The 25,703-nt window shown below is 34.1% G+C and overlaps 1 non-coding gene and 1 pseudogene across 1 annotated transcript; one reads left to right on the forward strand and one right to left on the reverse strand.

Moving 5' to 3' along the window:
• Positions 1 to 19,243: 19,243 nt before the first annotated feature.
• On the reverse strand, positions 19,244 to 19,983 carry LOC101715854 (ras-related protein R-Ras2 pseudogene; annotated as a pseudogene).
• A 1,333-nt stretch (positions 19,984 to 21,316) lies between these two features.
• Positions 21,317 to 21,462, forward strand: LOC147825863 (U4 spliceosomal RNA). Its single transcript, XR_015440158.1, has one exon. It is a non-coding gene; the product is annotated as a U4 spliceosomal RNA (small nuclear RNA).
• The last annotated feature ends 4,241 nt before the right edge of the window (positions 21,463 to 25,703 follow it).

Consider the following 25,703-nt stretch of genomic DNA (forward strand, 5'->3'; position numbering starts at 1 on the left):
CTCGGCTAATTTTCCTGGGTCCAAGGAAGCTCACAACAATGGAAAAGGTCAGATTTACATACATGAGTGGACAATTTTTCTGTGAAGGAGCCTAGACCATCTTCCTGTTCTATGGAATAGCACATATCCCAATGAGGGATTTTTCCCTTAAAATTTTTTATTGGTACATTTTAGGTATACAATACATTTACATTTATCATTGGGTGCTTGTACCTGTACATGATGTATCTCCCCCCCCCCCCATTAACTTTTTTGGTACATTTCAGATATACAATACAGTTACATTCATCATTGGGATCTTGTACTATTACATGAGTCTCTTGGTTCTTATTTTTTTCCCCTTCCCTTGCCCTCCCTTCACCCCCTCCACCATTCCATTTTTGCAAAGACCTTGTTTCCATTTTTTTCCTCTTCTCATATTTTTTCCTTTCCCTTTTTTCCCTTCCCCTACCCCTCCCAATTCCCCTGCTCATTTAGACCTTTTCTTCCTGTTACACAATATCAGTTATACATTTTTTAAATTATAATATTAAGATCTAGGAGACATTACCACAGATTTTACAGAATTTAAAAGGATATAGAAAGCATATTACAAAAATCTTTTTTGAAATAAATTTGACAACTTCTAAGAAGTAACTTACAAGACAAATTAATGAAACTAACTCTGGAGGAAATATAAAATTTGAATAGCATCTATTAAAGAAAGTATATTCCTAGCTTGAAAACCTACCTATATGACAACAGCAGGCTCATAAACATTTTAACTGATAAATTATATCAAACAATTAAAGCAGAAAAAAGAAGGAGCACTTCTCCCCTCATTTTAGGAACTCAACATTGGGCTAATCCTAAAACTGGATAAAGATAATAGAAGAAAAAAGTATGAACATAGATAGAAATTTGTTTAACAAAACAAACTCTTAGAAGTCAGATCTGGCAGTATGTAGAAAGTGGTTTTGCTATAGGGATGGCAGTGTTGGTTCAGCATTGGAAGATCCAACCCCAAAAGTCATCATTTTAACAGAGGAAAGGAGAAAGCCTTATGATCCTGTCACTAGTTGGAGAAAGAGTATTGGACTAAATTCTACAGCTGTTCTTGGTAAAAGCTATCAGGAGACTAGAAGTAGAACAGAAACTTCTCAACAGATCAAAGACATGTACTCCATACTTCCAACAAAAACTCCTTCTGTGAATGGAGATGATATAATGCTTTCTCCCTAAAGTGGGGAACAAGGGCATATATGCCTACTCTTCATCTATCCATTAGACTTTGAAACATAGGTCTAAACCAAAATAGTCTGGCAATAAAATGACACAACTGGGATAGGATTGGCATGGCAGAAGCAAAATCTTTATATGTAGATGAAATGATCATCTACAGAGAAAATACTAAGAAATCTCTAGGAGCCCCTAGAACTTGTACTTGAATTTAGCAGGATTAGAAAACACAAGGTATATATAAAAATTCAGGTCTATGTATGCTTGCTATAAATGAAGAACTGGATATTGAAATTTAAAAGTTATGTGGGAGTATGACGGACCCAGAAAAGCCAAAATCAAAAACAAAAACAAAAACAGTGTTGGAAGACATTTAGCACCCAATTTTAAGACTTCTTCTAAAGCTACAGTAATCAAGGCAGTATTGGTGTAAGGAAAGACATATAGATCACTGGAATAAAACAGAGAATCTAGAAATAGAACCACACATATATGGTCCACTGAGTTTTGAAAGATTATTTACCATTAGCATTTTATAGAATATAAACTCAATTCAAGAGCCAAGGAAGAGATAGTGTCTTCAGCAAATGGCACTAGAACACCTGGTATCCGTATATAAAAAATTAACCGTAACCCTTTTTTTCCATACATGAAAAAAACTTGAAGGGATCTATGAACCTAAATAAGAAAGCCTAAAAGTATAAAACTTTAAGAAGAAATTATAAGGGAAAATATTTATGAATTCAGGGTAGGCAAGAACTACCTAGGATACAAAAAACATGATGTATAAAAGAAAAAACATTGATGAGATTCCATCAAAATTTAGATCTTTAAATGACATCATTAAATTGAAAAGTAGTCCTTAAACAGACCATATTTACAATGTATATAACTTATGACCAGAATATATAAAGAATTCTTAGAGCTCATTAATAGACAACCCAATTAAAATGTAGACATAAGAAGATGATAAATAGCCAGTATAGCACAAGGAATGGTGTGCAATTCTAGAATCAGAAAAATACTAATCAGTACAATAATAAGATTGAATTCTACACTCATTAGGGAGATGAAGTCAAAAGTTTTAAAAGCCTTGTCATGACTTTTTCTTTTTGTTGGATTCTCCCCCTTTGTGTTTAATTTGTCATGCTCAATGGATTCATTCTGCTTGGTTTCCTGGGGTTGTGATCCTCATTGTCTTTTCCTAGGGTATTGTCTAAAATTTTTTGGAGTGCTGGTTTGGTATTCATGAAGTTCCTGAGGTGCTCTTTATCATGAAAGTATCTTATTTCTCCATCAATTTTGAAAGAAAGTTTTGCAGGGTACATCAATCTGGATTGGAGACTGTTTTCCTTTAGGGCTTGAAATACATCACTGCAAGCTCTTCTTGTCTTGAGGGTTTGCATTGAGGAGTCTGCTGTGATTCTGATGGGCTTTCCTTTGAATGTGATTTGTTTCTTTTCTCTCACTGCTTGTAGAATGTTGCTCTCCTGTTGGCTTTCTGGAATTCTAACTATTATATGCCTATGTGTAGATTTTTTTTTATTAAGGTTAGCTAGAGTCCTATATGCCTCACTTATCTGTATGTCAAGTTCTTTTCCCCTCCTCGGGAAGTTTTTTGCCATCACTTCTGTGAACAGTTTTTTTATGTCATCTGCAGTCTCTCTTTCTTCATTGACTCCAATCAGTCTTATGTTATTCTTCTTTGCATCGTCTAGCAGCTGCTGGACTGATTTCCATGTTCCCTTACAATTTTAAAGCAATTTTTCTTTTCTTGGTCACTAATTGCAATCTTATCTTCTATATGTGAAATTCTATCCTCACATTGGTTCATTGTGCTGTGCAGACTTTCGATGGAGTTTTTAATCTCTTGGAAATCTGTTTGTATCTGTCTTATGGATTCCCTTTGTTTCCTATGTTGGGATTCCATCATTTTCCTCGGATCCTCTATTGTTTTATCTGTGTCCTCTCTAGATCTATTAATCATGTCTTGCCCCTTAAGCAAAATCTTTGCTGTTATCTGAGTAATTACTTCTGATTTCATTTTTCCCAGATCCTCTTTTGTTGCCAGTTCAGAGAGTCCAGGTGGTTGAGTATCAGACTGTTCCATCTCATTTCCCTTTGGGGTTGCTGTAGATGATCTGGAAGTCTGTTTTTGAGGCTTGTTTATGTGTCTTCTCATTTCCACTGTGGGGGGTGCTTCTGGAACCCACGAGGCTCACCTTCTGTGCCCTAGGAGGATGGGATGGAGGTGAGGAGCTTCCTTCCGGGTGCTGGAACCTGCTGAGCTTCACTGTCCTAGGAGCCTGGGATGGAGGCGGGGAGGTTCTTCCAGGTGCTGGGACCCACTCACCTTCTTGGCCCTAGGAGCCTGGAATGGCAGCAGGGGAGTTTCCTTCTGGGTGCTGGGACTGGCTGAGCTTCACTGCCCTAGGAGCCTGGGATGGAGGCAAGCATGATGTATCTTGATTCTTATTTTTTTCCCCATTGCCTGTGCATCCTTCAACCCCTTTACCATTCCCTATTTACATAGATTTCATTTCCATTTTTTTTCTTTTCTCATTATTTTACCTTTCCCTTCTTTCGTTTCCTCTTCCGCTCCCACCACTCCTACACCTTTGGACCTTTTCCTATTTCAAATTATCAATTATTTGTTTTAATCATTTTGATTCTACTTATTTAAACTTTCAGTTTCTCACACTAGAGAAACTATTTGGCATTTACACATGTGTGTCCCATTTATTTCACTTAAGTGTATGGCCTCAATATGCATTCATTTAGCTATAAATGTCTCTAGTTTCTCATTCTTTATGGCTGAGTAGTACTCCATTTAAAAAAAAAAAAACACGTCTTCTTTATCCAGTTTCCAGTTGATGGGCTCTTCGGCTGTTTCCAAGCTTTCGCTATTACAAACTGTGCCTCTAAAAAAATGAGTGGACATATATTGTGTGGTATGATTTTTTTTGTTCTTGGGGGAAGATCCTCAGCAGGGGAACAGCTGGGTCAAATGGGACCTCCAGCCCTAGTTCTTTGAGGTATCTCTATACTGATTTCTACAGTGGTTGGACCAGCCTGCACTCCCACCAACAATAGAGAAGGGTTCCTTTCTCCTCACACCCACGCTCTCATTTGTTATTGGTTGATTTCTTGATAGCAGCCATTCTTTCTGGGGTGAGATGGAATCTCAGTGTTGTTTTCGTCTGCATCTCTCAAATGACCAGTGATGTTGAACATTTTTTCATATATTTATTTGCTGTTTTTCCTTCTTTGTCTGAGAAATGTCTGTTCGTTTCAGATGCCCATTTTTGAATTGGGTCTTTGAAATTGGGAGGTGTGATTTTTTTCAATTCTTTATATATTCTAGATAGTAGTCCTTTGTCTGAGGTACAGCTGATAAACATTTGTTCCCACGTTGCAGGTTGTGTCTTAGCTCTGTTGGTGGTTTCTCTTGCAGTGCAGAAGATTTTTAATAAGATGAGATCCTAGTCATTGATTATTTGTGCTAGTTCCCATGCTACTGAGATTTTGTTCATAAAGTCTTTTCCTATGCCAATATCTTCAAGAGTTCAACCTAACTTATCTTCCAGCAAGTTCAGTGTTTCAGTTTAATATTTAGATCTTTTATTCACTTTGACCTTAGGTTAGTACATGGTGATAAATATAGGTCCAGTTTTAATCTTTGGCAGGTTGAAATCCAGTTTTTCCAACACCATTTATTAAATAGACTATATTTCTTCCAATGATGGTGGTTGGCTCCTTTTTAAAAGATGAGGTGGCTGAGTATGTCTGAAGTTTTTTTTGCATCTTCTAATCTATTCCACTGATCCTTGGGTCTGTTTTTTTGTACCATGTGGTTTTTATCATAGTAGCTTTGTACTATATTTACAAGTTAGGGATTGTGATTACCCTGCCATGTCTCTGTTGCTTGGAATTGCTTTTGCTATTCTAGGTCTCTTCTGGTTCCAAATGAATTTTTGGATTGTTTTCTCTAGTTCTGTGGAGTATATTGTTGGAATTTCAATCAGCATTGCATTAAATCTATATAGTAGTTTTGGAAGTATGGCCATTTTCACTATATTGGTTCTTTCTACCCAGGAATAAGGGATGTCATTCCATTTTCTTATATCCTCCTCAATCTCCTTTTTCAGAGTTCTGGAGTTTTCAAAGTAGTGATCTTTTGCTTCCTTTGTTAGGTTGATTCCTAGATATTTCATTTTTTTGGATGCTATTGTAAAAGGATTTGTTTGCCAAATTTCTCTTTCAGTGAGTCTGCTGTTTGTGCATAAGAAGGCTATTATTTTTTCAGTGTTGACCTTATATCCAGCCACTCTAGTGAATTTGTCAATTACATCCAAAGTCTTTTGAGGGAGTTTTTTGGGTCTTCTATGTAAAGTATCATATTGTCAGCAAATATTGACAGTTTAACTTCTTCCCTTCCTATCTTTATTCCTGTTATTTCTTTCTCATTTCTGCTTGCTGTTGCTAATGTTTCCAGAATGATATTGAACAGGAGTGGTGATAGTTGGCATCCTTGTCTTGTTCCTGATTTTTGCGTGAAAGTTTTCAGTTTTTAACCATTTAGTATGATGTTGGCTGTTGGTTTTTCATAGATAGCCATAATCAGGTTGAGATGAAGACCTTCTGTTCCAATTTTCTGTAGGGTTCTTATCATGAATGGGTGTTGGATTTTGTCAAATGCCTTTTCTGCATCTATGGAGATGATCATATGGTTTTTGTCCTTGACTCTGTTGATATATTGTATTACATTTATTGATTTACATATGTTGAACCATCCTTGCATCCCTGGGATAAATCCAACTTGGTCAGGGTATATGATTTTCTTGATGACCCTCTATATTCTGTTTGCCAGTATCTTGTTGAGGATTTTTGCATCTATGTTCATTAGGGAGATTGGCCTGTAGTTCTCTTTTTGGGTTGGGTCTTTTCCTGGTTTTGGAATCAAAGTAACACTTGGTTCCAGGAATGAATTTGGAAGTCCTGCTTCCTTTTCAATTTCCTTGATGAGTTTAAAGAGTAATGGAAATAGTTCTTCTTTAAATGTCTTGAAGATTTCAGCACTGAAGCCATCAGGACCTGGTGTTTTCTTTGTTGGTAAATATTTTATTACATTTTCAATTTCACTCATTGTAATTGGGGTGTTTAGAATTTCTATATCTTCTTCATTTAACTTTGGCAATTCATATGTATCTAGGAATCTGTCGATTTCTTCTGTCTTTTCCATTTTATTAGAGTACAGGTTCTTGAAGGAGGTATTGATGATCCTCTGGATTTCTGCTGGGTCTGTTGTGACTTCACCTTTTTCATTCTTAATTGCATGTATTTGAGCCTTTTCTTTCCTTTTTTGATAAGGTTGGCTAAAGACTTATGAATTTTATTTATTCTTTCAAAAAGCCAACTCTTGGATTCATTGATTTTTTGCATTATTCTCTTAGTCTCCATTGCATTGATTTCTGCTCAGATATTTATAATTTCTTGTCTTGTACGAGCTTTGGGTTTGTTATGCTCTTCTTTTTCTAGGAGCTTGAGGTTCTGCATTAGGTTATTTATCTGAGTTCTCTCTGTTTTCCTAATTTGGGCATTCACTGCTATGAATTTCCTGCATAGAACTGCTTTCATTGTGTCCCAGAGATTCCTGTATGTTATACTGGCATTATCATTTACTTGTAGAAACTGTCAAATTTCTTCTTCAATTTGCTCTGTGACCCATTCGTTGTTCAGGAGGGTGTTGTTCAATTTCCATGAGTCTGTGGGAGTTTTGCGGTTTCTTATGTTATTGACCTCCAATTTTATTGCACTATGGTCTGATAATACACAGGAGTTAACTTCAATTCTTTTACATTTACTTGGACATGTTCTGTGAAGTAGCATGTGGTCTATTTTGGAGAATGACCCATGTGCACCTGAAAAAAATGTGTATTCTGATTTTGTGGGGTGGAACACTGTAAATATGTATTAAGTCCATTTGTTCAATAGCTTGGTTCAGTTCTAGAATTTCCTTGTTAAGTTTTTGTCCAGATGATCTGTCTATTTGTGATAGTGGGGCATTAAAGTCCCCCACTACAATTGTATTAGTGCTTATTTGGTTTTTCATGTCCATTAATATTTGTTTGGTATAGTTGGGGGGATTCTTATTTGGTGCATATATATTTAGGACTGTCATCTCTTCCTCTTTGATTGTTCCCTTCACAAGGATGTAGTGACCATCTTTGTCTTTCTTAATTTGTTTTGGTTTGAAATCTACTTTGTCTCCAAATAAGATTGCTACCCCTGCTTTTTTCTTGATTCCTGTGGCATGGAGAACTGTTTTCCATCCTTTTACTTTCAGTCTATGAATTTCTTTTTGAGTTAGGTGTGTTTCTTGTATATAGCATATTGCTAGATTTTGCTTCTTAATCCATTCTGTCAGTCTATTTCTTTTGATTGGTGAATTGAGGCCATTAACATTGATAGTTACAATTGAAAGATATTGACTCATGATGTTTTGCTCTTGTTGGCTCTTTTACTTATTTTTTTCCCCCCCTTTCCCTTTAGCTTCTTACCTTGCCTTGTTGCTTCCCTCTTTTGGGCCTTATTGAGTTGTGACCTTCATTGTCTTTTTCTAGGATATTGATTAGAATTGTTTGGAGTGCTGGTTTGGTGTTCATGAAATTTCTCAGGTGTTCTTTGTCATGGAAGTATCTAATTTCCCCATCGATTTTGGAAGATAATTTTGCAGGATACAACAGTCAAGAATGGTGGTCTGGTGTGCCTTTATTGCAGAGATTCTCCTCACTTTTCTAGTGGGCTTCATTTTTCATCAGGGAGCCTGAGAGAGGCCCTTTCTTTGTTGTTCACTTCTGCAGCTCAGGACAATGGCCCTTATGCCCCCTTGTGCCTCTGTAGTGTGGATCCAAGTAGCTGCACAGCGAAGAGACCAGAGGTGGGGGCAGCCTGTTGTTGCAGGAACCCGCTGACTAAGCTGGAGGCTGCTGGGCATGACTGGGAGTACTCACCAGCTTGGTCTCCTGGTCCCAAGTGGACGGAGCAAGCCAGACTGAGCAGGGCACACTCAGCCTGAGCCCACTGTGCCTGTGCTCATGGCTAAGTGGGAAGCTGGTGGGTGTGGCCCGGGGTGTCCTCCATGCCAATGGGTTTTATTTGTTAATTCCTAATAAATAACTATAGACAAGAGAACCTTATAGTGCACGATCAGGATTCTCAGTAATTATTTCATTCCAAATCATCTACTTCAAATAATTTTTTCAAGACAGTCAATATTTGAGGCCCAAATGGATTTCTGTAGAATAAAAATTTGTAGCACATGTTTAGGCAAAGCCTTTGTATAGCAGTTCCCCACTCACGTTATCCCAGTAGCTATAGAACATAAGAATTTTTTGTTTGAACTACCCTTATTTATTTCTTTGTCACAACTTTGGATAATGTGAAAGTATGTTGTGAGCATAATAATATTGCATATTCATGTAGTATGTATACTGCTATGTATAGTATATTGTCTTGTCATCACAATTTAATGAATTAATTAGCAATTTTATCCTGATATTATGGTTGATCTAACATTGTCAGAGATATTGTATGTTATAAAGATTCAATTCAAGTTGTCATTCTTCCATTTTGATTACTACATCTTGGTAGCAAGTCTTGAAGTCTTTCCAATGATGTTCCACAGTTGTATTGTCAGTCCTACAACTTTATTCTTTTCCTTAAATATTTTACTGGCAATTTGGGGACTTTTTATCTTCATATAAACAGAATCCTCTTCTTGATGTCCACAAAACAAGGTGGTAGGAATTTCATTGTAAAGAGAAAAAAGTCATCAACCTAATCATTATATTGCTTTTCATTGATTAAAATGTTTATCATAAGTTACTTTTAGTTTCTGATGATTTACAAAATATAATCACTCTCTGTCAAATTTTGTATTGGCTATGTTAATCTATGACATTTTATACAATGTTGTGGTTTCAGTTTCTCTCAGTATAAAATCATAATCTTTTTAAAACTAAAAAGTGATTTATTATCTTTATATAATTACCCTCCTACTTAGGTGTGTTCTCCCTCTTAGGTATGTTAGGTATGAATAACAGAAGGCTAGAACATGGCCATATTTATGATTTACTTTTTTTTTTCTTATAAACATTTATTTTTCCTCCAAATTTATTGTGCTTTTCTATAATGATGCAAAAAGTCTTCATTTCCCTTTTCCCAAGTGTTGAAGTTCAAAAAGTCAGGTCTTAACCACAGACTAATCTTCATCTCTTCAATGTCTTGTATGTTGATTTAGTTTCATATGTATTTATATTAGTTTTCCTCGGGGATTTATACATCAATATATATATTCCTACACAGATATATACAAGCTTTTTATCCTCAACTTACCACTTGAGAATACAACTTTAAGTATGTTTTACACAGCTGTTCTTTGGTCAAGGTCATTTGGAAGAGCAAGTCAGTTAATGAAGAAATCTTATTTTGTAGGTGAAGGATCCATTGAGGGATTCTCATTAGTTTTTTCCCTGTATTCTGATCCACCGGACTTCTTTTTAAAGAGCTTGTGGAAGGAGCTGGGAAAGCCCCCTTTCTGGTCTTGCCTGGGATTTTGATCACTGAAAGATGTTTGTTCACTTTCTCTTTCTTCCTTTGGACAGAAGCGGGTGGTGTCTTCTAAATGCATTTCTTCCAAATAGGTCTGTTTTTCGCTTTGGGACCTCTGTTGGGGGAAGAAGGTCCGCGGAGCGCCATGGCCAGAGCAGACAGTGGCAGCTGGGCCGTGCGCCTGAGTCACGTGCTCAGCCTGATTTACTTTCTATTTTTTATTTGATGTCAGCTCCTATAATGTAATGAAAGCTCTTCTAGATTTATCACTCCACACCTTGCTTTTCTTTAGGTCACATTTGACATCCTGTCTGCAAACATATCTACCAAGTCATAGTCCGTGGGTTTGAGACCTGCGAAAAAGAAGGATCCAGATCTGTTATGTACCAGTGCGAATTCCCTATGATGAATGTAATCATTGTGTATATCAAAAATGTACCAATAAAATTAATTTAAAAAATAACTATAAGTAAGTCTTATGCACACTATGGCTTTACAATCACAGCTGCAGAAAAGTATGATTGAACATAATTTTCTAGATGCTTTACTCAGTTGCTAGTCTTTAACTCTATGATGAAAACAACACAACATTTGTTTTAATTTTTACTGAAACTGCAAATAACACATTATCACTCCACATTCCTTACAATTTTGCAAGATATTTTTGGTAGCACATAATTAGTATATTAGTAAATTCATACATACAAAATCTAAGTGTAAAAAGATACATTCTATTTGACAAATGATGCAGTGTTAAAATTCACAAATGTGAATTAACACTTTCAAGAAAAGAAGAACAGAGGACTCATAGTCATGAATTCAGAGGATTAAAGTTTTATATGGAAAGTAGTTAAGAGGAATACATTAAGCACTTCTCATATCAGGAAAGAGGTAGAGATTTTTTGTAGCTTTTATTTTACATCTAGTCCAACCAAAGGAGAGAAAAGGCTGATATGCAAGCCTTTGGTATACATGTATATTGTGAATGTTTGAATTTGTTGTTTTTGGTACTGGGGATTGAACTCGGATCCTTGTGCTTGCGAGGCAGGCTGCAGAACCACTGAGCTAAATCCCCAGCCCAATGCTTGAAATTTTAAAAAGAGCTTATTACAGTGTAAGACACATTGCCATTAGTCCTCTTCAAAATACTCTTATCTTCAAACATGCTTATCTAATTGTTCTTTGGACTTTCTGAAGCAGTTCTGAAAGTCCACTTTTATGGGGTATGATAAAAAATACTACTTATGAATGCTTCTGCCACTGGAAACTACTGAATTCATACCTATTTTTGTATTGATAATAATAATACTGTCTCTACCCAATCAGCAGCAACAGTCTTGAGTTTAGACTGGCAATCATTGTAATTGTAAACACATTAAGTTTGCGCAGTAGCAAGTTTACAGGGATTTAAAGGTGTTGCAAAATAAGTGTTGACACAGCTTGAATGGCAATATTATGGCACCAAGGGACAGCGTCCAATGTTTCAAAAGCACTCCAAGCTCTGGGCATGGTGTGGCCACATTAGAAAAGACTACCATTTACAGATTAACTATCTTGGGAAAATCATTAGTTTTTGGATGCCTTTAGGTTTTTGTTTTTGTGTTGGTGAGGATTGAACCCACAGCTTTACATATGTTCAGTCCACACTCTACCACTGAGTTTATCCTTAGTCCCAATCTTTAGCTTTTAAACCTACCTAGTAATTTGGCCATGTCAATAGTTAATAAACATTTCTCAGGCCAGCAGCATGTCATCACTATGGATAAGTCATTTATTAAATATTCTCTGAAATGACATATGGACTCTTATTATGGTCTTTGATTTTATATTTATTCCTTATTTACTGTTGCATGGAGAAATTAACAAAATATCAAATTGTAGTTGCCCCTGAGACTAGAGGGAAATGCTACTTAACCAGCTGTTAGTTCCCCCCCCCCCCCCGGCCATTTTTATATAACTTCAAAGGTTTGGTTTTTGTTCTTTGGATAATTTTGTGTGGACTTAATTCATAACTATATAGTGGTGTTTTACTTCTGCTATATCTATTTTCATAAAATCTGCTAAAATGTTTACTTGAAGATGTTATAAAAGAAGTGAGAATCAAATATTTTATCTCTGTGGCCATAGTAGTAAAAGTATTTGTTAAACCAATGTTATAAAAAACAGATGTTCAAATAATTAGAAAAATATATTAAAATTTTAAGAGATAGCCATTACAAATTAGTACACATTAATAACAGAGCCACATTTGAAATAAATATATGCTCAATTGGGAATCAAGTTCATAAAATTACTTTATTCATAATTAACATTATTTATTATGTTATAGAAATCAGAATTCATTAGAATTTTAAGTTATCTCAAGTAGTTCCTTTATATAATGAATCATTTATGAAATTCAAAAATAGATTTAAGTGCCAAGGTATTCCAGGGAGCACAAAGGATGGAAATCATGCTTTATTTTTGTATTCTCCAACAATTTCAAAAATTACTAAAATAAAAGTATAGATATACAAGAGTGATGAGAATAGGAGCAGGTGTGACTGCAACATATTTGTGGAAGTGGGAAAATAGGTACATGTCCCATAATTTAAAAGTCCAGAAGCACTTGAAATTCAAACTACCAGTCAAGAAAATGAGATGTGGTTACTACTGCCTAACCACTGAAAGATATAGGTATAGGGACAACAGAGATCACAGCAAAATTCAGGTGGAGAGAATTTTTTGAAAATTCACTAAGAAGCTGTTTATTACCTAATGATATTTCATATTTAGTGAATCATATTTCACATTTAGTGAATACCCTCTTTAGTATCAGAAATAAAGTTCACTTTGTCACTGAACTGGAGGGAATCTGGACTTTGGATAACAAAACAAACAATCCATGTAGAACATCTGTGAAAGATAATATTATTTGAGATACTGGCAGAATCTATTTTTAATTCATTTCATTAATATAGTCAGTGGAAATGAGAAAATGTTGATCTATGACCTAAGAAAGAAGACGGTAAAGCTAACAACTGAGAAGATAAGAAAACACTTATTGTATATGTAAAATATAGCAGAAATTAAACAAAAAGAATTTGAAATACAATGAAGCAATCTTTGACAGAGGTAAAGAGATGGAAAGTAGAATAGAAAAAAATATTGACGTTGGGATATGAGTCTAGTAGTCATGGGATTTGAATAATAGATATTACAGAAAGAGATAGTGGAGAAAAGGGAAAGGGAATATCAGCAAATAATAGTGAAGAAACACATTTTTGAAGAACAGAGAAAATGTAATTCCAGATTGGAACAAAAGATATTGAACATAGCATGTCATAAGATAACCTCATCTATGAGAAAATGGTGAAAGATTCCAGAGAGAGATTGAGAAAGAGAGAATAGTCACACAACAAATACTAGAATCAAAATGTTACTATCTCCAAAAGCCATGGTAGAAGCTCAAAGAAAAAAAAAAAGGAGAAATCACTTATCTCTTAAATCACTTCTTTCTTGAACCTAAAATTATTCTTTGATTGACCTATTGCACATAGTTTTAAAACCAGACTGAAGTAATTTTTGTGGACATGGAAAGGGTATACAACTTTTCAACCTTGCCCCTTTTACAGGTATGCTGTTGAAAGTACCAGTTCACCAAAATGAGATGAGTTAAAAGGAGGAAATATGTTAGGATAAACGTTAGGTGACTCCTATGTGTAACTAAGAGAGAATCTCCACATACTGGGAACAGGGGAGAAGAAGATGGTGGGTTTGCAATGAGTTTATTGAACTGGCAGCCTAGATTTGAAAAAGGGGAGAGAAGACTCCAAAAGGGGCATTTTCAAGAAGAAAACACAAGCAAAGTGATATGTGATATTTTTTCATGCTTTGAGAGAATGTTCATAATTATGAAGAACAATTTACAAATCAATTATTGTTGTGTTATGGTATAAAAAAAAGCAAAATGAACAAAAATAATTACTACTTCAAAGAAAGCAAAGTTGTACACAATTTATTTACCATGTAATAATGACATTGACACCAAACATTCTAAAACTTCGACTTACAGCAAACACGATACCATAATGTCATAATGCTAATGAGAAAATGGAGGAATGGGAAGTATGCTGCAGAGTTTGGTGGGTAAGAGACCAGCTAAATTCTCAGTAGATTTTTGAAAACTGAAATCACGAATAGCAGTGTAAATATATTATTCAGAAACATATATTGAAGTGACAAAATATCAGCTGGAAGAGTTGAAACAGATGCTTTCTGATTAAAGAGAAATGGATAAGAATAATAGTTTTTTTACAAAAATCCCTTGAAGTTTTACTTCATGTATTAAAGTATAATATTTTATAAATAACTAAAAGTTAAATAAGATTTGTAAAATTGAGAATTGTTTAAACAGGGGGGGTGGGGATTTAGCTCAGTGATAGAGCCTCCTGCCTCACAAGCACAAGTCCTGAGTTCGATCCCCGGTCCTGAAAAAAAAATTGTTTAAATATGCATTGATAACATTTTAATTCTCATTATCTCTGCTCATTGAAGTGCTCAATATCTGCCACCTCCTAAAGTAGCTGTGTACAGAGATGGAGGAATAAGGTAGTAGGGCAACCTGTGCCCTTAGCAGAGAGAAAATGGTAAAGAGACAGAAATATAATTTCATATTTTCTGCCTTGGTCCTTCTTAGATCATTTATTTATTATTTAATGGAAAAATGATCAAATATAATTTACTATACTAAAAATTTAGGTTATTATTAAGATTAAAATAACATAATTACAGAAAGCATTGAAAACTGTCTAAAAATTATATGCACAATAATTGTCATTAGGCCATATGTTTTTCTGTAATATTGCATGAACTACAATAGTTAAAAGTGACCCAATGCAGAACTCTCATTTTTATAGTGACTTCAAATTATTCTGCAGTATGACAAAATGATTTACTTAATATTACTAGGACCTTTTTTCTTTAATCATGTACGTTATTGTGAATCTTTTTTCATGCCACCTTTCTTTGGCAATCGATATTAATTCTATTTTAAAGCATGATAGGAAAATCAATTCCAGATTTATTTTTTTCAAGAGCTGTCTCCAAGAAACTGTTTGCAAAGTTAAATATTTGTTTAAAGACTCTTCTTTCTGATGTAGTTGAATGGAGAGATTATGAACTCAAATAAACTTGCAAAAAAATTTAAAGTAAACCCATTATTATAGTTTAATTTTTAAAAATAGGAATAAACACTGAACTTCAGTATAGGAATTTTTATTCTGTAACTCTCTCTAATTTTCTCTCTACACATACCAGCATGCACATAAACACACCAGTAAAAGTAACATGTACACGTATCATTTATCATCTATCAACATCCCCATTCTATCTGTATATAATTTACAGATATGTCGAATTTACATGGAAATGGATATTTTAAAACCCAGGCAGAATTTAGTACAATTATTTAACTGTTATTTTTATATAAGTCTGAGATAAATATTGATTACCTGTGGAAAATGTCTTCTAAAAGTGCTAAAATTCATTTCCTGAAGAAAAGTATTCTTTAATGTCTCTCAAAAAATACTCAATGAGATTCCTTGGGTTATTATTAAAATTCAAATTACTAGGTTAATATTTATAAAATTTCTATGTCTGGAAATAGAACAAGGAACACACACTTTTAAAATGCTTGCTTTTCTATGAAAAATTTTGAGATTTATTGCCATAGTATGTGGTCTTTCCTTTTATTTCCCATACATTTCTCAGTAGGAAATTAGGTACTATTTTTATTAACTTAAAAACTAGCATCTAAAATTATTACTCCAACAATTCGCTGTAGAGTAAGATAGCCTAACATTTAAAAATAACAGTAAAGCAAGTTTAACTTTAAACAACAAAGTAGTTCTATTTCCTAGCTACATAGAATCTTCTGATGTTTCTTATTTAAAATAGACATTTAGAGCTTTCCTGATATAATAAGACATAGTTTTTAGAGTGGGTTTTTGTAGACAACAGGTGGTAGTTGAGATGTTTCAAACTGCTTGTTCATATTGGTCTTATTTTTGCTTTTGATAACAAGTCTTAATTAATATTTAATAATAATAAATGCTGAATAACAATCAATTAATTTTATCATGGTTTGGTATCATTAAAACATATGTCATATCCATAATGGTTAAAGTCAGATGTTCTTTAGAGATAAAATTTCAAGTTCAGGAAACCAGAGGAAAAACATCATTGCTTTAATTTGTCACTAAGCTTTGAGCAATTATGAATTGGAAATAAACCTTGAGGAACATCCACAGTACAGGTATTAAAAAAAACACTATAGGTTTTTAAAAAGTTTCCTGATACACATTTATACATCTATATATACATTTATATCTTTAAGAAATTATTTTGTCAAATACTATATTTATAAAGATATTTATAAATCTCAAATGGTATAATTAATACTTCTATACAGTTTTTACAAAAACCAATTTCTGGATGTTATTATATTAATGGCAACATTTTTAAAGAAATAAACAGAAGTGGCAAAAGAAGTCCTAAGTGACCAAGAGGGCTGGGGATTTAGCTCAGTGGTTCTGTTGCCTGACTCACAAGCGCAAGGACCCAAGTTCGATAACCGGCACCAAAATAAAAAGTAAAGAATTAAGTGACCAAGAGAACAGTGTCATAATTTGCACTGTGGAAGATTAGGTTTGCAGAAGAAAACTCCAAAAATGTAAAAGTAGTTAAGGACTATCATGATTAGAGAATTAAAAATTTATTTTCTTCCTGAAAGGGAAAAATACAAATTACAAGACTCAGGTGCACAAAAGGATTATTCAACCATTTTCTTTGGTTGTCAGAATTACCCCAATTTAAAATGTAGCATTTATGCCTCAACAATGTCCTAAAGAAACTTAAATTTTATGAAACCTGGTATATCTCATCATGACAAAAGAATGTTTAAACAAAGAAAAAATATGAAAATCTTTTACTGGATGTCAAATTAGTGGAAAATTTGATAGAGAAATATAAGTATTGACAAAGCTGAAAAAAATGAGCAAGATAAGCTATATTAAGGAAGTAAGATGAAAGAAAAGGATGATGAAAAGTTAGCAGGAAACTCAGTTGGTTCTACTGCATTCTTTTCTCTGTCTCTAAGGAATTAACCTTTCTCTTATTAAAGAAAAGTGAAATAGTGAAATGCAAATGCATATAAAATATTAATATTTAACATTTTACTGAATATGTATTCAAATACTTCTGGCCTGCTAGTATATTTAGCTTGGAAGGTAGAGTGTGAATTTTGGAAACAGTGAAAGTATTTAAACTGTTTCCTGCTGCAGGTGAACAGGAAAATATGGAACATATGGGTCGGCTCTTTCTCTTGTTCCTTTTTTTATTTTTTCATTTTTAGTTGTCATTGAAGCAACTTATACAGTTATTGCTACTTTGTTGCTGAAATACTATTCTTTAATTATAAAAGTAAATATAGTTATTATGTTGGCATACTGAATTACTTAAGCAAGTTCAATTTTATATAAAAGAAGAAAATCTGGCTAAAATGTACTAAAAGAGAATAGAAGTAGGAAAGTGATAGGAGTACATAAAGAGTTCAGTGTATCGTTCTAACTCAAATTCTCTCTCATTGTGCCTTTAGGTAATTCTCTCTCATTGTTGCTTAACCTGTGTAAGTCATGGGTCATTACTTGCAAATTAGAGAAAATACTAATGAGCACCTCAGAAATGCTTAAATGAGGTAACACTTCTAAAGCTATAAACAGAACAAATAGTGAGCAACAAATAAATATATTCATTATTACATTAGTTGAACTTGTCTATATTAGAATAAGTTTATGTATAATTAGCTCGCTTGAAAAGTTTAACATTAGTATTAACCATCTAAACTAATAGAACAGAATGTGAGTATATTTTAATTTTGAGTTTAGTGGTACCTTTTAAAACATAAAATTGGAGTAAAAATAATAAAGGTAATGTTATTGTCAGCAGCAATAATATAATTAACACACTAGGGATTATATTTCAGAAAACTTTTTAACCAAAAAAGGTAAAGTATATGATGAAATAAAATAGTAATACATAAGCATGCAGTAATAGCCACTTTTCTAACAAGTATCTTCAATGAATCATTGGGGCTGAAGTGGAAAAACTAATGTATAAAGTAGTAGTTCATTCAACATCTTGGAGAAAAAGGAATTACCTCTTTCCAAGTACATTATAGAGACTATCATCAATTCTGGAAGCCACAATATTTGCCTTAAAGATCTAAAGAACTCATGTTTTCTGAAAGATTTACAGTATTGTTTCTTGATTTGGATACTAGACACAGAAAGGTCTGTGATATTTGGATAGAGAAATAAAATAAAGGCTGGTTTTCTCTTCTGAAAAATTAAATAGCTTCTCACTAAGCTAATTCTTCGAAATTGTGCACACTGATATGTGGAAAAGGTTTCAAATTATAATATAAAAATAAAAATGTACAGATTACATAACTAGGAATTACACAGCCTCCTACTGACTTCTGAACTTGCTCCCCAGTTACCCTTTCCTCTACGCTGTAATAATTCCTGCTCATCACTCCAAATTTCTATTTTCATCCTAGCATGAGGCAGCTCTGGTTTAGTAGAAAGAAAATAGTTTGAAATCTTGAGATGTTATTTTTAATAGCATGTTTTTGGCTTAAAGTTGTAAGAAAGGATTATGGCTTGCATTCTTTTGAGTCCTTGTATATTTAAGAATGCCTTTCAGTTGCTTTGACAACTCAAAGACAGACTGCATGATTAAAGAGACTATAGGACCACTTGGTTTACTATAAGTCTTTATATATATATGTATATACATTACATTTTACATACATAAACATATATAACATGTTTATATATGAACAAACACAAACATGTTTAACATTGGTGTTTATAGTATTCTTTACTTTCTAAATACCAAGAAAACATAATGTCAAGAAAACAAAAACAAATAAAAGATAGAAAGATTTATGTTCTTCCACATGTCAGTTTCTCTTGGACAAAAATTGTGTATATATGATTTTTTTTTTTTAGATTCCATTCAGTGTATTTAAGGTTAGATAAAGTTGACATCAAAATTTTTAAGGATAGGCAAAAATTCACATTTTTAACAAAACAAAAAATCTCCTTATGTTTCTATTTAGAGTAACGGTAGGCAATGTGATTCCAGAAGTTAAAAAGTATTTCACAACCTATGACTTCAGCTTGGCAAATAACTTCAGTTACAAAACTGATTCATCCCTAATAAAACATAAACCCTTAAAAAAAGAATGTGTCTATGTATGTAGACAGTATTTTAAAGGAATCAGATAATCTCTGAAGCAGCCTTAGTGTTTCCTTTAAATTGATCTGAAAAGGACCATTTTATTAGCTTCATGGAAAGAATTAGCCGGCTTGTTGGTCTAAGGCTAACACGGTGATCATTTGTCTAAGGCTAGAAAGGTACCAGCATGATGTAAACCACAAGGAGAGGAGGAGATGAGGGCTTTCCCTGGCAGTTGGCAGCTAAAACTGAAGGGATTCTTAGAAAATGACACAATGGCAGCCTTTCTTGTCTTTCTCTTTCCGTGTTGGTTCTGCTAAAGGAGGACATTATGGCTCTTGAAATTTCCTTATAACCCGAACAAGTTCATGGAAAGCGTTATCTACATTCATCCTAATCTTTGCTGACGCCTCCATGTATGTTACCGTAAGTTGCCGTGCTAAGTGTTGTCCTTCCTCCTGTGTCACCTGCCTTTGATGATCTAGGTCCGCTTTATTACCAATTAAAATCATTGGAAACTCATCGTGATCCTTTAAGAATCTGTCTCTGAAACTTATAGATTTCTTCAAAACTGCCTCTATCTGTGACTGAAAAGACCAACAAGAAGCCTTCACCGGTCCTCATATACTGTTCTCTCATGGCTCCAAACTCTTCTTGTCCAGCTGTATCCAAAATATCTAGCCGGGCTGCTCTGTCATCTATCACACATTGCTTTGTATAGCAACCTTCAGTGGTTGGATCGTAATCTGTTACAAAATAGGACTGGATGAACTGGATGGTGAGCGCCGACTTGCCCACGCCGCCCCCGCCGACCACCAGGAGCCGGTACTTCTCCTGGCCAAAGCCATCCCGCCAGCCGGCCGCAGTCATGGGGACGCTGCGAGCCCAGTCTGGCCGCACCCCCCCCCCCCCCCCGCCGCCCGCCAAAGGCCCGGCTCTGGGGCCTTGTGCGACAGGCGGGCTGCGGGCGAGCGGCCGAGCAGGGGGCGAGGGCGCGGGGGGGCGGGGGGGGGTTCCGAGAGGGCCGGGACGCGAGACGCGGGGAGAGCCTTATATATGATGTCGAGATTCCAGTCCTCTGTTTAGGGAAGGATTTTAGTGCTACAAATTCCCAATTGGTTTCTTATTTATTTTATTTTCACACTTTTAGTCATATAATGCACATGCATTGTCTAAATTTTCTGACAACTCACTTTACATAAATTATGTTTAGAATTTCTCAAGATTTTTTTCAATGTATTATTTTTTACATTTTCTATTATACCTCTTTCAATGGTTATGATGTAAATTAGGTTATTATATTACTATGTTAAATTATATTGTTTCATTTTTCTCAATCTTTCCTTAATTCCTCAGATATATAAAGATAGAGGGATAGAGACAGACATAGAAATAGATATACTGTAGTTACAGGTATAGATTTACACTGATAAGGATATGGACATAGATATAAATATACATACACTAGTTTCCCTTGATCATAAGTGAAGTTTAGTGCTTATTTACTTGAAAACAAAAATGGATGTTGTTTAAGACTGATCTATCTGGGCCGAGGATTTAGCTCAGTGGTTTCGTCGCCTGCTGCGCAAGCGCAAGGACCTGAGTTCGATCCCCGGTACCAAAAACCAAAACAAAACAAGACTGATATATCTGTCCAACAATATTTGTCAATGATATATCCTTACATTTTGGCTGCTGCTATGATTTGAATATAATTTGTGTCCCTTCTAAAATTTGTTTGCTGGAACGTTGGAACTTAGGGTGGTGCTATTGGGAAGTGATAGTATGTTTAGAGTTGGGACTCATTGAATGCCCTCTAGGTCATTGGGAGGGGTGAAATAGTTCTTATACCACCATTGGCAGTTCTTCAAAGACCATTATAAAAGGAGCGAGGATACTCCTTTCTCCCTCTGCTTCAGTTCAAGATGTAGTCCCTTGCTTGGTCCCACACATGCTCCTGCCACTGCTGTCTGCATCACAAAGTGAGGCAGCTAAGACATGATTCTTGCTGAGGAGCCAGCTCTACGCTGTTGGGATGTGACCATCTGTATGCTGTGAGCTAACTAAACCTCTTCTTTAGAAGAAGCCTATGTCAGATATTTTATTATAGTGATGCAAAACTGACTAATACTCATGCTGAGTTTAATGAACTCTTTTTATAGTTTCATTCTATGCATGAATCTTTTTAAAATAGTCCCCTGTTGGCTTGGCCTCAGTGGCAGTATCATAGCCAATGAGGTTTGTCCAAGGCACGATTATTGCTAATTGAAAAATTTTCATGACTAGTCCTCTGTTTAGGCACAAGTACTTGTTTGAGAAGAAAGATTGGTTTTTGTTGTATTCTCCAAATTATTTTCACAAGGCTTTTTTTAACAAAAACTTCTTAGTAGGATAATAGTAGAGTCCTCTGTAAGATCTCAAACTGGAGAAGTAGATGATCAAAATCTGTGTTATCAGTTCAGGAATTTTATGTCATATAGTGAGTAGGAGCTAAGCCTGTGTTTAACAGCTAATTGGCTCTACATTTATGTTCTTTTTTGGATTTGTTAAAAACTCTTATACCAGAGATGGTAAAACTTTTAGAGATGAGTGTCCAAACTGCAACTCAAAACCTACATATTTATCACAAAGTGCAAACACTGCAATTAAACCAGAATACTGAAATTTGAGGGATTTTTTTAAAAAAAAAACAACTCATACATTAACGTCTTTTGTCTTAAGAGAAAAATAACACATACGCCATAGGTTAAACACCACTGCCTTATACTTGGGCCAGTTTTTGTTTTGTGTTTGGGAAGAAAAAGGAGTGAGAAACATTGTTTCTTTGCCTCTGAAGTTCTTACTGACAATTCTTACTAGAAAAATAGTTTTAAAAATTATTTTATTTCAGAAAACTTCTATGTCTGTGAACTTTATGTACCACAAAAGAACAATTTCAAATTGCTGTAATGTAGTGTACACTTGGGCTTCATTGTAAAGGAACTTCTAAATGAAGTTCCCTATGCCTGCCCATTACTCACAGATATTTGTGTGAATGAAAAATATGAAGATTAGGGGAGTTTCACAGGGACTCTAGTACTGCCACACATATATATATTTTAGCAACATTGCACTACTACAGCTGGAAAGCTGGAAAGGAAGTAATGAGTTAAGGTGATTCTAATCATTTGTTATTTGCAATATAGTAGGAGTACTTGAAAGTATTGAATTATAAGATTAAGAAAATTTGCACATTAGTAAGAAAGATTCTCGCAAATTAAAATTGTCTTTCATGTTTGTTTTCAGAACATTAATTAATTTTGATGAATAAAAGAAATAGCAATTGAGTCTTTCATATTTAAAAGCCAATGCAATATAGACTCATATACACAAGTACTAAGAAATATACCAGCTTTATATTCTTAGAAACAAAGAATCAAAACTTGAAGACAAAGTGCAGGAGAAAGAAATGTGATTGAAAGCTTAGAAATCAAGAATGTGCAGAATACTTTGTTACATGGGAATAGAATATCAGGAATCTTTTTGAATTATTAAACAAGGCCCCTCACTTGGCCTCGTAAATATCCAGTATATCAAGTTGGGTGAATGGAATACAATTGAACAGAGATGAAGTAGTATATGTAGATCACTGGTGCATCAGTTGAATTTCCAAATAAATGTGGGGCTGAAATTGACTTTGCAGGGAAGAAAGAATGAAATGGGAAAAGAACTTAGGTCTGAGTGTGGAGAAACCCCAGTGTTAAATGTGCAGAAAGACAGGCAAGTCAACAGAACAGCCTGATGAAAATCATCAGGGGCTGATGAAAATGAAGGAATATACTAGAAGCACGTGTTTCTGCAGAGGCTGCTGAAGAGAGCTGAAGAATGTCATGGCCAGTATACCAAAGGCCACTGACAGTGAAGGAGGGTAAAGCAAAGGCCACTGTGGTTTAATTCAAGATCAGCCAGGACAATACTCACTGTTTTTACATGGAACTCTCTGTCACTTTAGTGAGAGCAATTCTGATGATTTGTTGGAAAACTAGAGATAAACTGCAGTGGGTTGAAGGGTGGAGGGAAAGGGAATGGTTTAAGTGCAGCACTTCCAGAAGTGTGGCAATAAATGAAAGTTACAAGGCCAGCTGTAACTGGGGAAAGGTGGGTAGAAATTAAAAGGAAGATTTGTTTTTTAAAGATGTAAAAGATTTCCAGATATTTAAATGGATATGAAAATAATAAACAGGAACAAAATTTTATAATATTAGCAGATGGATTAGTGTAATTATGAGGTTTACATTAGACAAGGAAAGTACGTAGAATAGAGCTGATAATAAACAATATAAAATATATAGAAAGATTAATATATCTATATATATAATTTATATATTAAATTAATATGGATTTATTTTTAATTTTGCTGATATTTCAAAATTTTTTACTATGTGCATTTTTTTCACCTTTTTATGGCAAAGATATATTCTATTAGTGCATATATATGTTCATTACTAAACATACACATATTTGAAAGAGAACAAATATACTTTGTTGGGAGGTGGGACTAGATGAATTTTTCTTTAGTTTTATGTTTTTATAGAAATTTTTCTACAGGAAATGTATAATACTTTTATACTAAAAATGTATAGTTCTTTTAAAAAGCCACCTTGACCTTATTAGAAATTATAACTTTTAAAGTTTCTTTTTAATTGCTCTATTCTAGCTATTTTTACAGAATGTAGAATGTGAAACCATTGTTTTAGAAATTTCCTATGACCTGTTTAGGGTAAGAAATACACAAATAAACTTATGAGGTCTCATAACTAAAGAAACTAAAAGTAGTTATATGGCATTTGATTAAAAGTTTTTTTCATTAAGTTTATTGGTGCATTTTAGATGTAAAATATGATGACATTCATCATTGGGAATTTGTACCTTTACACGATATATCTGACAGGAGGGCAGGGGAATACAGAAAAAAATAAGAATCAATTGCAAAGGTACAAATTCCCAATGATGAATGCCATCATATTGATTAAAAATTTTTGACCCTGATTCTCAAAACCTACTCCAAAATGCCTGTAAAATACAGGGATAAAAATAAATAAATTTAAGATATTTTCAGGATCTGACATATTTTATGCAACTTTTGTATCTTGATGATTTTGCAATAAGTAAGACAGCTATTGTGCTGCCTATTTTCCTTTATGACATACATTAACTGCACAGCACCTAAATAATAAAAGTGAACAAGTTTGTGCTTTCATTCTTGAATCTCAGCCAATGCCTTTACTCTGTATCACAGTCTCAGAGCACTGAATTTAAACATTGAGAATGTACAAAGAAAGCTGTTTTTTTCCTTTCTTCCCTCCTTCCTTCCTTTTCTCTTTCCTTCCTTGTCTACCTTCCTTCCTCCCTCCTTACTTCTTCCATCCTTCGTTGTTTCCATTTTGTCATTTCTCTTTTGGAAAGGTTTTCTAAATGTGAATAAAAATGCAAAAAATGAAGATACAGAAAAGGAAAGTTAAAGATTGCTAATTTCAAGTAAATAATGTACATGTCTTCATACAAAAATAATTGGGAAATCATATATATATATATATACATATGAAGCAAACTTGACTTATAAGTAAATGGGAACATCTGTGAATTCTCAGAGTGAGGTCATGCCACTGAAAATTGATATTAATATTAGAAGAAAAATTAAAAATCTATTTGACCTACTCAATAGGATTGAAAGAAATAATGAAGTTGATACTTAACTGTTAGGAACCTTATAAAAAGGATAAAAGCTCAGAGGATAGGAAGATTTTATCAATAACAAAACACATTTAAGAAGCCAAACCTCATTTTTAAAAAAGGTAAATATCCATGTGTCAAAAGTAATAGAGTTCAAGGGCTGGGGGTTTAGCTTTGTGGTTCTACTACCTGCCTCGCAAGTGCAAAGACCCGAGTTTGATCCCCAGTACCAAAAAAAAAAAAAAAGTAATACAGTTCAGATCTGATAAACATTTGAAAAGTCCTTTAAACTTATCAGAACAAATATTTAGTGTGATAAAAATAATATTTTCAAAATTGTTTAATTCAGTAACTCAAAATTTAGAAAAATAGTTTATTTAAATAATTTGAAGGCTTGCATGTGTATTTTAAAGCCTATTGTTGACATCATTGATTAAAATATTAAACATCAAAAATATTTTAAATATCTAGGATTAGTTGAGAAATTAAAGCCCAAAATTATGACATGTTATTGAGAAATGGAATCCATGTAGTCAAGTTGTATCATTTTCATAGAAAATATTTATTGCAACATAATGTTAAAATGAAAAAGAAGGTCACTAGTCCTATTTATATACTTCCAATTTTAAATGCATACATGAACATATGGTATTTGATTAAAATTTTCATATCAAAAAGAAATTATCTGCTATCTCCTCCTTAAACTCTGTGTCCCACACGAGTTGCCTATGTGATTCCATGATGTAATGTATTAGGTTTTCTGTGAGTCACCATCATCACTCAAGGTGAAGGCATGGAGCCAACTGGAGACCTATTATGCTCCAGAGAGGCTTCACTTTATTCTTGTGGGTTCCCATATCCTCATGTCTTCTATTTTT

Source organism: Heterocephalus glaber, unplaced genomic scaffold, assembly GCF_053883595.1.
Source record: "Heterocephalus glaber isolate CG9 unplaced genomic scaffold, H.glaber_assembly_v1.0 deba00001481, whole genome shotgun sequence".
Classification (NCBI taxonomy): Eukaryota; Metazoa; Chordata; class Mammalia; order Rodentia; family Bathyergidae; genus Heterocephalus; species Heterocephalus glaber.